A 14533-nucleotide genomic window follows, 5' to 3' on the forward strand; every position below is an offset into this window, starting at 1 on the left:
CATCATTAGAGCCTCCATAGCTTAGTATAAACGAAGCCCTTTGGTCAGAAAGACCTGGGTTTGATTCCCACGTGAGAATTTTATTTGGTCTCTTTTGACTAAAGATGAGTTAGCCAGTCTCATACAGGGGTATGAGACTGGCTTTTTTCACCAGGAAACACTGCTTTTTCGTACCTCGGAACAGGCAAACCGACCTCTGAACACAAACACACACACACAGATCTACAGTCATAAAATAATATGCTTAATCCCTCGCTAGGAAGGCCTAACCCAGTTCTAAGGGATGGTTAAGGAATGGGGAAACCCTAAATGAATTAATAAAAATAAAAAGTAGCATTATTTGAAGCCACAGTCAAATAATACACAATTACTTACGAAATGTAGATTGGAAATTTGATCTGATGATCAGATCATCTTTGAAAAGATTGAAGACGAACTGCAGAAATCGATCTATAATTTAAATAATATTATACAACAAACACACAAGACTTAGAGTCTACAAAACAATAGCCAAACCTACACTATTATATGGAAGTGAGATATGGACCTTTGGAGAAAGAGATATACAGAGAATTCAGGCAGCAGAAATGAAATTCCTTAGAAAAACAGAAAAACTACCCCTTTTAGATAAAGAAAGAAATAGTGAAATAATTAAATCTTCCATAACAGACTCAGTGATTAAATATAGGAAAAACTGGCTAGACCATATAGCAAGAATGCAGAGAGAAAGATTACCAAAAAAGATCTTAACTTATAAGCCTAGAGGAACAAGAAATATGGGACGACCAAGAAGATGGACTGACCCCGGAACAGGCCACTTGGCCTAGAACCTGGATAGGAAGAAGATTATTATCAACCACCATTAAAACCCAAAGTCTGGCTTAGATACGTTGACAATGTTTTCGCGATCTGGTCCCATGGCCACTAGACACATTCCTTAGCCACCTAAACAAACAACATAAACGCATACAGTTCACAATTGAGATTGAAAAACAGAACACACTTTCATTTCTAGATACACTTGTCACATGTCTTCCTTCTGGCAATCTTTTCTTCACTGTTTACCGGAAACCGACACATACTGGCCAATATATACACACAAACTCATACCTCCACCCAACACAAAAACATGATCATGCACTGAAAGAAGAATTTAAAGTTATCAGCAATACTTTTCAAAAAAATGGTTATAGCCAAAACACTATTAACAAAATTTTCTACAAGATATTCCTTACATTAAAGGGACATCAGATAAAATAAAGATAATGCTACAAAAATAGAACCTCAAAGCCACCTTTAAACCTCCTGCAAAATTAAAAAGCTTACTCAACACATCCAAAGACCCACTCCCTCCACTGGCCCACCCTGGAGTATACAGGATGCACAATTCCTATCAGACAAAAAGAACATAAACAACACATTAAATATAATAATTGTGGTGAAGCTGGCCTTTCTGATCATGCCCTGAACACCTTACATAGAATTGACCGGAAAAGCACTAGTTGTCTACATCATACCAAAACATGGTATGAACACAAATTTAAGGAAGTCTGTGAGATTATTATCAACCACCCCAATCTGAACAATAATGATGGTCTAAAAATCCCAAACACATGGAAGGCACATATTCGACCCACGGAACCTTCCTCTCTAAGAGTGACTATAAATAGGACTATAGATAATCCAGGATCCTAAATCAAAAATAACAATTGTAATGCTAAAAATAGGACATCATTGTTACTGAAAGAAAACTATCTATAAGAAAGAATGTTTATTCATGTTATCATAAATAGAATTTAGCTTGTAGTTTCTATAATTAATTTTTTTTTCTTTTTTTTTTTCTGCTAGAGGTCATGCAAGTAGAATAACCTGTGATCTAAGCATTGTTTCTCTAGCTTATGTATGTACTGTAACTCGGCTTGTTCTGTATATGCAAAAGATAATGATCTTAATTTGAAGATTGAAACATCGGGAAATTAAAAGAGTTTATTATAACACGGTTGTAAAGTCCATAATTTCTAAAATGAAAGAAGATGTAGATTGGAAAGGAGATCACATGTTCTAATTGAATGGAGTCTTTGCTAGCAATGCATTCAGTCTTCTTTTTATAGCTTTTGCAAATTATATACACCTGAAACTCCAAATTTCAGAATCTATAGAATATTTTCCACCTTAAAATATAAGTCTTATAACATAAAATATTAAGACTTTAGTATAAGAGCAACAACTTCATAAAACTCTTAAAGGCTAGTAATTGCACAACCCGATTGTGTAACTTTCAGATGTTCGGATTAATAGAACAAGTGAGGGCAACGTGACCAGTCCATATATGAGTGATAAAGTTCAATCATACCACTTTTTGTCAGCTCTGTAAATGAAAGATCACAAAACCTATAATACAAAAATGCTGTGTATGATCAAGTGGTTAAGGATAAAGAAGGAACTTGCTGATCTCTGTTTCTTGAAGTCGTAGTCTTTTGCAAAAATCAGCATGAGGAAGGGCCATCCTAAGGAATATAGACAAACAGATAATGTTTCTACATGTGAAGAAAGATGTCAGAGCCAGTTCGTTGTTAGCATTACTCATAAAAGAAAAAAAAAAAAATATATATATATATATATATATATACACACACACACACACACACACACACACCTGTAGAAAAACTATGAAACAATCTGTGATGGATAAAAGAGGTCATATGTTAAGCAGACTACTCTATTCTGGTAACATCAGCCTTTAGAGATGTTCTTGCTGCTGCACCACCTCAAATGCATCAGCATATTCAAAGATTTGGGCAGCTTTGGAATTTCTGCAGTAGTATATACAGGCATGAAATAGTGTGTTATGACAGAATAGCATTCAAAACTTTTTTGGGTGGGTAATAGATTGTCATCGAATTTGGATCACAACTACATGGCCTAGGGAATGGAAAAAATCAGTTTATATACCTTTATTGAAGAAAGGTGATACAAGAGAGTGCGAAAATGACAGAACTAGAGCACTGATTTCCCATGCAAGTAAAGTCTTGCTTAAGATCATTCAGAAAAGACTGGAACCATTCATGAAGAGAGAAATGCCAGATGAACAGGCAGGTTTTCGAAAATGCACAGGAATATCACAAGAATGTCTACCTTTGTTTCCTTGACTATAGCAAGGCTTTTAACTGTAGATCATGTGAAACTGTGGAATGCTTTAAGAACAATGGGAGTACCAGAGCATTTCATTATCCTTCTGAGGAATGTTTATTATGAACAAGAAGCTACTTTCCGAACAGATATTGGAGAAACTAGGTATTTCACAATAGGTAAAGGGGTGCGACAAGGATGTATTTTATCTCTGTACCTGTTTAACTTGTACAGTGAATACATTTTAAGAATGACAGGGCTGGAGGAGTCTTCAGTTCGAATTAAAATTGGTGGAAGGAATATTGAGAGGTAGACAGATGATACCATCTTGCTAGCAGAATGCAAAGAAGAATTGGAGGAACTTATGATGAAAGTTAAAGAAGAAAGTGCTAAATATGGTCTTAAACTTAACCTCAAAAAGACAAAAGCTATGGCAGCATGTGAACTTAATGATTTTGAAGTAGATGGGGAGAAAATGGAAGCAGTTAACAATTTTGTGCTCCTAGGATACAGAATTGATAAAGATGGTTATTGTACTGATCTGAAACAAATCCGAAAACACACCCCAACTCAACATCACCAGAGTTAAAGTGGGTACTATCAACATAAGAAGCCAGAATGGCAAAGAAAGGAGCTAGCTGAGGAATTAGATAAGTACCAGATCGACATAATAGGGATGACTGAAACAAAAAAGACAAAAACTGGTGAGATCTTTCTGAGCAATAAATACAAAATGTTATATTCAGGCAATGACAATCAAGGCAAAGAAAGAGTAACCATAGTATTCAACACAAAATATGAGGCTAATCTTCTTGAATGGCAGGCGGTCTCAAGTAGAGTGATGTGGGCAAATATGAGAATGGGGAACTGCACAATGAGACTTATTTGTGCCTATGGTCCCACAGAAGGTTCTACTAAGGTAGAAGTGGAGGAATTTTTTGAGGGTTTAGGAAAAGCAACTGACACAATTAAAAAAGGAAAAGATGGTCCTTGTTGGGGATCTGAATAGCAGAGTAGAAATGATTGTCAGACATGCAAAAATATTTTGGGAAAATTTGTAGAAAAGAGCAAAGCTAATAATAATGGCAAAATAGCTGTTGGATTTCTCCTCAGGACATGGACTGGTTATTACTAACACCATGTTCCAACATAAAAATGTGCACAAATTCACATAGAGAGAAGAGGCAAAGAATAAGAAAAGTCTCATTGACTATGTTATTGTTGATAGTGATGTTTTCTCCCTGGTGCAGGACACCAGAGTGTACAGAGGATTTGAAACTGGAAGCGATAACTATTTAGTCTTGAGCAGGATAAAATTGAATTTCATATTGAAAAGAATAACATGTAAGAAAGTTTTAAAGCAAATAAAAGTTGAGCAGCTCTCAGATGTGAACTGTAGATTAACATACACAAAGATTATTGAATTAAAAATGAAAGAGTTTGAGAACAGGAACCAAACCTTGTAGATTCAGTGGCAAACCTTGAAGAAAACCCTGATTGATTCAGCCAGAGAGGCATGTGGTAAGGTTGTCTGCAAGGATAGAAAAATCAGGACTCCTTGGTGGACACAGGAAGTTAAAGAGGCAGTGAAGGAAAAGAAGAAATCATATCAAAAGTTCCTGGCAAATAAGTCTGCTTTTGCTCTTAGAGAATACAGAGATAAGTGTAAGAAAGCGAAATACTGTGTATAACTAGCTAAACAAAAGTCATGGGAGGACTTTGACAAGAACATAGAAAATAAATATCAACAAGGTGGTAAGATATTCTGGAGGTTGTTGAAGAAGCTTAGAAATGGAGGAAAGAGTGCTGTAAAAGGAGTTAGAGATGATAAAGGTGACATGGAAACAGGAGAATAAGATATCCGTGAAGTATTTTTTACAGTGGTAAAAAACACTCAATAGGCATACAGTCAGGAATACATATCCATACTTGAAGTAGAAAAAGCCATCAAAGACTTGAAATGTGGAAAGGCAGCAGGAATAGATGATATTCGACCAGAAATGCTGAAGTACAGTGGTATAAAAGTCTTACAGTGGCTCTACTGCATAGTTCAGAAAGCCTGGACAGAGGGACGAATTCCCGATGATTGGAGTAGAGCTCTAATAGTGCCCATATATAAAAAGGGAAATGAAACTGAATGTGAGAATTACAGAGGTATTTCCCTACTGAATGTTCTTGGCAAGATCTATGCAAGTATACTTGAGAAACGGTTGAGAAGAATTGTGGAAGAAAAGCTTGGTAAAGAACAAGCTGGATTCAGGCAAAATAGAGGCTGTCAGGGTCAGATCTTCACTTTACAACACAAATAGTCGAGAAAGCATGGGAATATAACAAAGATCTGGAAAAGGCATATGACAAGGTACCAAGAGAGAAGCTCTTCAATATACAGTTATAGAGTGTCAGTGGGGCATTATATCAAGCAATACTTAGTCTGTATTTGAGTTGTAAGTTGGCAGTTCGAATAGAAGGATGTACAGGAAGATGGGTTAATGTTAAATCTATTGTGAGACAAGGATGTACATTATCCCCCTCTGTTATTCATTATCTATATGGATCACATTATGAAGGAAAGTAGTATTAAACATGATATCAGAATTGGAGATGTTAATGTCAGCTCTCTGCTTTATGCGGACAATGTTATACTTCTAAATAAATCCGCTACAAGTTTGCAAGATTCCCTGACTAAATTGAATAACTGTTGTAATAGATATGGTATGAAGGTCAGCATTAAAAAGACAAAGACACTGAAAATAGGTAGAATTGTTGAAAATATCAACTGTGTCATGAACGGGGAACCTGTGGAACAAGTAAAACATTTCAGCTACTTAGGCACGATTTTTACAGAAGATGGTAAATTAAATATGGAAATAGACAACAAAGCTGGTATGGTAGGAAGTCAATTGAATAAATTCATGTGGAATAAGAGAGAAATTAGTCAGAACACTAAATTAGGTGTATACAAGACATTGTTCAAACCAGTTTTAACTTATGAATCTGAGAGTTGGGTCAGAAGTAAAACACTTGACCAAAGGCTAGAGACCGTAGATATGAGAGTCCTGAGAAAGATTAGAGGCGTGAACAGATGGCATCATTGGCAATATCATATTAAAAATGGGGATATTAGGAAAGAAAAATTGACATTCTCGGCATCCAGGAATGTATTAGCAGAGCTAATCTCAGTTGGTATGGTCACTTAAACAGAATTGGCGAGGAAAACTTAGCAAAATAAGTGTTCGCTATCAGATTGGCAGGAAAATGACCCAGAGGAAGACCAAAATATAGGCGGATTGATATGGTACAATGTTCCTTAGACGATAGAAATATAAGATCTGATAAATGATGATATTAGAGTCTTGACAAGTAATAGACTGATTTGGAGGAAAATTGTAGATAGGAAGTTAGTAATGATGTAAATTTTTCATGTAGTGCTATCATATTCTGTACACCCCTTGAGGGTACATGTCTGGAATTTGATGATGATGGTTATTGTACTGAAGAAGTTAGAAGAAGATTATTACTCAGATAGAAAGCAATGACAAATTTAAGCAAGATCTTTAAAGATATTAGCCTCGCAACAAAAATCAGAATCGTGAAAGAAATGGTATTCCCTGTGGTACTGTATGGATGTGAAAGTTGGACCCTGAGAAAGAGTGAAAGAAGGAAGATAGATACATTTGAATTATGGGTTTGGAGACGCTTACTAAGAATACCATGGGCTGCAAAGCAAACCAATAAATCAGTGATAGACAGAATAAAGCCAGATTGCTCCCTCGAAGCTATGATCATCAAGCAAAAATTGTCATACTTCGGGCATATTATGCGAGCAAATGACTGTCTGGAGAAGATGATGATGCTTGCTAAAGTTGATGGAAGCAGGAGAAGAGGAAGACCAAATTAGATGGGCAGATGGAGTTAAAGAAGCAACTGGAGTGCACTTGGGGGTTCTAAAAGACATGGTCAGGGACAGATCGGAATGGAGAGTGTATGTTCGTGGAGTCGGAAATGACTCGATGGAACATAACACACAGTAGAACAAAATCACACACCATTCGGAGTGAAAAATCTAACCCTGTGTGATGGCATTCATTCTGAACTCCCAAGGATGTCCCTTTTTCCTTCTCCCCCTCCATAAAATGAAAAATTCCATCTACTGATCCTGTATGATTTTCAGAAGTTAAGTCTCAGTCATCTCACTCCTGTTTGCTAGGATATGCAGTTCACAAATTTTCATTGTAATCTGTATTCCACATACCTAATATCACTTTGAACTCTCATTTGCTCTTTCTCCCCCCCCCCCTCCAATCCCCAGTGTATCGGAATCTCTCATAGAAACCAGAAGACCAGACTTGTGCACAATAGTCCAAGTGAGATCTTATCAAGTCCTTGTAAATAGGCAGAACGACTTCCTTATCTTTACGTCAAGGTTCATTTCAGCATTGCAATTATCCCATGAGTTGCATTTGCAGTCTTTGCTACATGGCCCTTGAACTTAACTTCCTATCTACTAAAACTCCATGATCCATAGTCTGATAAGTTTCTTCTAGCAAAATCCGACCAATATAATATGACACTGAATATCTCAGGCATAGACTTCTGTGGGTAATTGGTTCAAAAGATGTATTTCGGTGATTACACCACATTTTTTTATTATTCAGTTATATAAAACACTGAAATAATAGTTCCCGATGTTGTCGGAAAATATGCTGACTCACTATTTGTAAATCATCTTGTTTCCGACCCAACACACAGTAACGATTAGACCTAAGGATAAGGACATGCTTATGCCTCCAGAGAGAGAGGGCTAAGAGAGCATTGTACATATGTTCACCCAGAAGTATATCAAACCGACTGAGATTGTTAAAATTAAGTAAACTTAGGAAACCTGTATTTAGAATTGATAATGTCTGTGTAAAATAAGCAAAGGGAAATTGTGTCTCTCAGGACCAAAATTGTTATTATGAAACGTGCATGAGAGATCTATGTATTAGAACCATGTCAAAACAGTTCAGAGTTGGGGTGACCAATTGGCCGTAGCTAAGAGTATGACGTAGTCATCGAGAGAGGGCGCTCGGATTTTGCAATATAAGGCCCGGCGCGAGACTCAAATCTCTCTTGTTTTCTGCCGCATTTCCTGTCCAAGTCCTGGATAGCTACAGAAGCTTGTAGCCGGTGCCCAGCAACAATCTCCCGGTTGCTGTTGCACCGGGTCGAGTAAAGTCACCAAAGGAATGAAGTCAGAATTCCAGTAAAGAGCCGTTTGGTAAGTTAAGCCAACATAAAGTCAGCGAAGGGCAACCTTCGAAGATAGTGGAAGTAAGTCGCTGATGCCATGAAAACACGTGGTGAGAAAATACAAAAGTGAAGTCGGCAAAGGGCAACCTTCGAAGATAGTGGAAGTAAGTAGCTGACGCCATGAAATACGTGGTGAGAAAATACGAAAGTGAAGTCAGCGAAGGGCAACCTTCGAAGATAGTGGAAGTAAGTAGCTGATGCCATGAAATACGTGGTGAGAAAATACGGAAGTGAAAGCATGGAGGGAAGTCACTGAAACTCCATGAAAAGAAAAAGATGGTAATGTACAATTTTTCATATTCATTATAGATTGTAATCGTAAAAGAAATAGGAGCCAAGGAATTAAGGAGCTCCACACATTAACTTATCCATAGTGCCTAAAAGACTACTTGGACTGATTTGTCTGTGTCAAATAAGCTGGTGCCACTCTAAGCTTGTGCTGAGAAAGGGACCTAACCTTCGAACTGTTTGTCAGGAAGATGCCATATGATATAATGTTAGATATTAGCCTGAATTTTTATTAAGTTGTTGGGGGGGGGGGAATAGAGCTTGAGCACGTATTAGAATATTTTTCCATGTTAAAATGCAAGACGAGATATGTCTGACATACTTTGTATAAAATCTGTATATAATTGTCCTTAGAGAGTGAGTGCTGAGTAACCCTGTATGGAATAGTTGAGTCTGAACATAATAATATAACAGAGATATAGGATTGATTCATTTAAACATAAGAATTGAAATTTTGGATATCTTAACCTAAAGAGGGGTGGGGGGTTCAGGCTCTATAGCATTGAAATTGTTATATAAAGTGTATTTATGTCAAGGTTCATGAGTCTGTTGTTTCTGAGATTGAATTACCACTTATAAAATTTTCGGACCTGTATGAGTGAAGGGGGAAGCAATTTACGTAACAAAGAAAAGGGGAGGAGCCACGACTGCATATCATGTGATCCCTTTGTTGCTTAGTGTTATTTATTTGAGTATCAGAATTTAGTTGCCGGCTGGCGCAGTCGTTCGAAACAAATATGAATTTGTCGCCAATGGAATAACTGATATGCATGAGTGATGAATAATAGTTATATAGAAAAATATAAGAGAAAATAAATTTAAACAAGAGAATTTATTAATTCTCTTGTTTAAATTTATTTAAACAAGAGAATTAATAAATTCTCTTGTTTAAATAAACTTTAAGTTATACTATTTACCCCCTGAAGATGTAAATCCTATGATTTACGAAACTTGTCGGAAACTATTATTTCAGTGTTTTATATAACTGAATAATAAAAAAAAATGTGGTGTAATCACCGAAATATATCTTTTGGACTGAATATCTCGTCACACCAAAAATACATTATTTACACTTACCAACATGGAACTGATATCCATTTTCACATGCCCACAGTTCCAGACTATTCAAATCATTCAGCAAGTATTTCATATCATCTGCACTCTTAAATATCTTGCCTATCTTTGCATCATCTGCAAATAGCTGTATGTCACGTATCAAATCCTTCCCAGTGTCATTAATCTACAGATTGAATAACAACAGACCAAGTACTGATCTTTGTGGACAACCACTGGTTACCTTACTTCATGTAGACTCTCATCCCCAGCACTTTTTGATAGCTGTCAGTCAGCCATCCTCTTATTCATGCTAATATTTTATAATCCAAATCCATATTCTCCGTTTTATGCAACAATTTTCCATGCTATTCTGTCAAAAGCCTTAGCAAAATCCAAAAGTATCATAGCGTATCCATCCCCCCTTGTCTAGTTCAATGGGGACCTTCCCTTAGAAAACCAATGCTGTTCATTGCAAAGTAGAGATTCTCTGTCAACTGATATCTGAATCTGAGCAAACCAACTTTCCAAAATCTTCACCCTACAGAGATGTTGATAGTCGGATACATCAGCCTTTGCACCACTCTTACACAATGGGATTATCACATGTTCTTTCCACTCTTACAGAATCTTCCTTGTTCTGAGACTCAAGTTATATAGCTGGGTCAAAGGAATAGCCAGTTCAGCTGAACATCTTTTAGCATCTGTGCTGACATCCCATCAGTCCCTATTGTCGAATTTTTATTCAGTTTGTGTAACAGCTCTAGTATCTCCCCCCCTTCATACACCTGGGTTTCTACACCCAGTAAGGAAGTAGCTGTGAGCTCAGTGTTGTATACACCAGGTTAATAGCTTTAAGCAAAATGGGCACTCATTAGCTGAACAATCACTTCTGCATCACTCGCATACCATCTGCACTCAGTCGAGTTATTCTTTCATATTCACTCTTTCTTTTACTGCAGCATAACAATAGAATTTTTTTGGGTTCTCTTTAGCTTGCAGAACCAGTTTTTATATTCAGACTTCCCGACATGAAAAGAAATATTCAGCAATTCACCAATACAATCATGCTTTGATCATAACTTAATAAACTATTGTCATTGGCTTAAACAACAGATTTTTGCAAGGTAGAATGCAAATCAATAATCATTATGCTTTCACTGAAGAAAAGGTTAATCATGTAAAATAAATTGCATAAATAATTATATAATTTATATTATCTTTCAAAAACTTAATTTATAATATCATACTAAGCAGATCATTAAATAAATGTAGTATCCAGATGGTTTCTTCATACATTCTGTATTTGTAAATCATTATTAGCCTTAAAAAAAAATTAATTAATTAATTAATTAATGTGTTATTCTGATCAAACTTTACCATATTTTTGACAGGGATAGCAGTCGTTCTGATTCAAGTTAGGGCGGTAAAGTAAGGTCTCAGCACTCTCTTTAAATAGGCATTCAAATTTATACCAACATCTGTGTAGAAGGCATGTTTTAGACCAGAGAATGTTGTGATCTGTTTCTATTCCATGTTGTGCCAATCCAGACTTATTGGATATGTTGTGAAGAATAAGATTAATGTTCTTGTAATCTTTTTTCCTATTGAATGTCCAGAGTAGAAAAGCTGGCAGTCACATGTAACTTGGTATACACCAGGAAGAGACATAGTTGAGCATTCATCTTTAGAAGATGGGAAATAAGTGGAAGTTTATTAATAGGAATATAAGTAGCTACAAATTATCCTTTTTAGACATTATTCTTATCTGATCACCATCAGGTAATTAAACAACATCAGTTTATAGAAAATCCACTTTTACTGGACGATACATTCTCCAACAATCTGCACATCATCCTTCTCAAAAGACAGGAATCATAAAATGTTTAATTTGATGAGCTAGAACTAATTGTTCAACTCCCCATCATTTGCAAAAAGAACTATATACTATCAAACAATATATGAAATTAAATATCTGCTCCGAAATGGCTACACATCTGTTTGACTCCTACAAACCCAACCAAAACTATCTATTTATTTCCCATCTTCTAAAGATAAACACTAAAATATGTCTCTTCCTGGTGTGTACCATGTGTGTGTGTGTGAGTGTGAGTGAGTGAGTGAGTGCCAGCCTTCCTACTTTGGATAAACCAGACATTCAATAGAAAAAAGATTATAAGAACATTAATCTTATTCTTCACAACAAATCCAAGTCTAGATTGGCACAACATGGAATAAAAGCAGACCACAACATTCTCTGGTCTAAAACATGCCTTCTACACAGATGTCAGTATAAATTCAAATGTCTATTTAAAGAGAGTGCTGAGGCCTTACTTTACCACCCTAACATGAATTGGATTGACTGCCTATCCCTGTTCAAAAATATGGAAAAGTTTGATCTGAATAACACATTCATTTTTTTTTTTTTCTTAGGTCAATAATGATATTTACAAAGACAGAATGTACGAAGAAACCATCTGGATACTACATCTATCTAATGATCTGTTTAGTATGATGTTATAAATTAAGTTTTTGTATGATAATATAAATTGCATACTTATTTATGCAATTTATTTTACATGATTAACCTTTTCTTCAGTGAAAGCATTATGCTATTAGCGATTTAACATCACGTGGCTCATGCTATTTTGAATAAATCATTTGTTTGCATTCTGTCTTGTAAAAAAAAAAAAAAACTTGTTTGAGCCACTGACGATAGTTTGTTAATTTCAAACTGAAATGTTTGGCAGTATATTTAATAATTAATACTTTTCCTTGTGTTTACATATAGATAAGTTATAATACTATGGCAAAAGTTTCCCTCAAAACTAGAATGCTTTGATCATATCAACACACAGACCACTACTTTATCACAACTTTGTTTCACAGAACTACCTTTCTTCCCCCTCCCCCCACATGTTGCAAAATTCCACCAGATAAACTACGTTCTTCTGTCATAGTGAAAAGTATCATCTTACAAAAACATACTATTTAATATACATGATCCAGTAACTTCATATGACAGCTTCGAATTCCTATTTACAGAAATATATAGAAAGACACGATAGTTTCTGTTTTCATGTATCTTATTTTGTTATTCAAATAAGAAACATGGAAATTCTACTATTATCCTATTGAATTTGCAATTTTTATTAATCCACAATCACATACTTGCTTTCCATTGCAATCTAGCTTATTTGTTAAGCTGAAGTACATATACTTCGTTTTACCTCAATTTATTTTGAGACTGTGACATGCAACAATTTATTTAATTTTGTGATATCCTGATTTATGGGGTATTCTAATGTGTCAGTATTAACTTCATTGTAAATATTCTAGCTTGCACCCGATAATTTTCATAACTGACATCATCCTTGTTCACATAGTTTTCCTTCTACATCACCTTTTTCTTTTAAATAGGAACTAAAAACTTTTATTATCTCACCCCAATGCAATAGGTCCTGATGACATCCATTATGAAATGATAAAACATCATATGGATCTCCTTCTCTTATAGAGGAAGAGTTACCAGATTCTTGGCATAAATCAGTTGTCATTGATATTCCAAAACAAGGAAAGGATCCAACTGAAGCAAACAGTTATTGAACTATTGCTCCGACCAGCTGTGAGCTGCCTTTGTGAGATATTAGAGAAAACAGCTAATACCAGACTTCTGGTATTTAGAAAGCAACAATGTTCTCTTCAGTACACAATATAGCTTTTGTAGACATTGGTCGACTTTGGACCATTTGGTCCATTTAGAACTTGTATAAGAAAGACATTCTTGAAACAAAAACATCTGCTTTTAGTATTCTTTGACATGGAAAAAGCTCATCATATAGCCTGGAGATATGACATATATTAAGAAACCTCTATAACCTAGCTCTCAGAGGACACCTTCCTATATTTATTAAAAACTCAAAGCATCTGTGAATGCTTTGAGAAAAAAAGAAAAAAGCATCTGTGTACACTTCTGCCAAAAAGTGCAGATGCTTTTTTCTGCTACACAACATGCACCAGATCCTGAGTTAAGAATGGGACAAACTTGCATTCCTTGAACACATTCATGAACTAAGGGAAACTGCAAGAGAGAGAGAGAGAGAGAGAGCATTGAATCTTTTTTTGCACTGTCCTCTACTGAATGGAGTACTGATCGATCTTCATTGCTTCATCTTTATCATACACTTATATATTCAAAGCTGGATTATAGATCTCAAATCTATGGTTCAGCAAGGCAAAGCAACCTGCAATGGTTACTCTGCTTGCCAGGATATATGGATAGTTATATTTATGGTGCCTTTCACACATCGCCCACTCAGAGCCTTTATGTTGAAGTAAATGAACCAGCTTTATCACTTAGATGGAAATAGTTGTCTCTTAACTATGACCTAAAAATAGTCTCTCCCAGAGCATCCTACATGGACTAGTCTCTTTTTTCTATGTTAGGAGGCTCAATATCGCACACGTCAGACTGCTGTGCATCCTTTTTTGTATGCTTGTTAAAGAGATTAAGATAATGGAAGCTATTACTATGAATGTTGACAAAATTACCTGCACCAAACATAACAGCATTCCTCCATGGCAGGTTTCCACTCCATTCTGCAACCTCTCACTTTGTCAGCTACAGAAGTCTCATATTCCATCATCTGTCTACCTACAATTGTTTACTACCCACAAGGTAGCCCACTCTGATTTCTTGCCCATCTATACTGATTGTTCAAGATCAGAGATCTCTGCTGGCTGTGCTTCCTTATTTTACTATCTCCTACCA

At 35.8% G+C, this 14533-nt stretch overlaps 1 protein-coding gene across 2 annotated transcripts in view; it reads left to right on the top strand.

Moving 5' to 3' along the window:
* Eno (alpha-enolase) overlaps positions 1–14533 on the top strand; it is a 114661-nt gene that overhangs the window by 38171 nt on the left and 61957 nt on the right. The gene's annotated exons all lie outside the window — the stretch shown is intronic.

The sequence above is a fragment of the Typopeltis vanoorti genome, chromosome 18 (genome assembly GCF_054136105.1).
Source record: "Typopeltis vanoorti isolate ZY-2024b chromosome 18, IOZ_Tvanoo_1.0, whole genome shotgun sequence".
In the NCBI taxonomy this organism is placed as follows: Eukaryota; Metazoa; Arthropoda; class Arachnida; order Uropygi; family Thelyphonidae; genus Typopeltis; species Typopeltis vanoorti.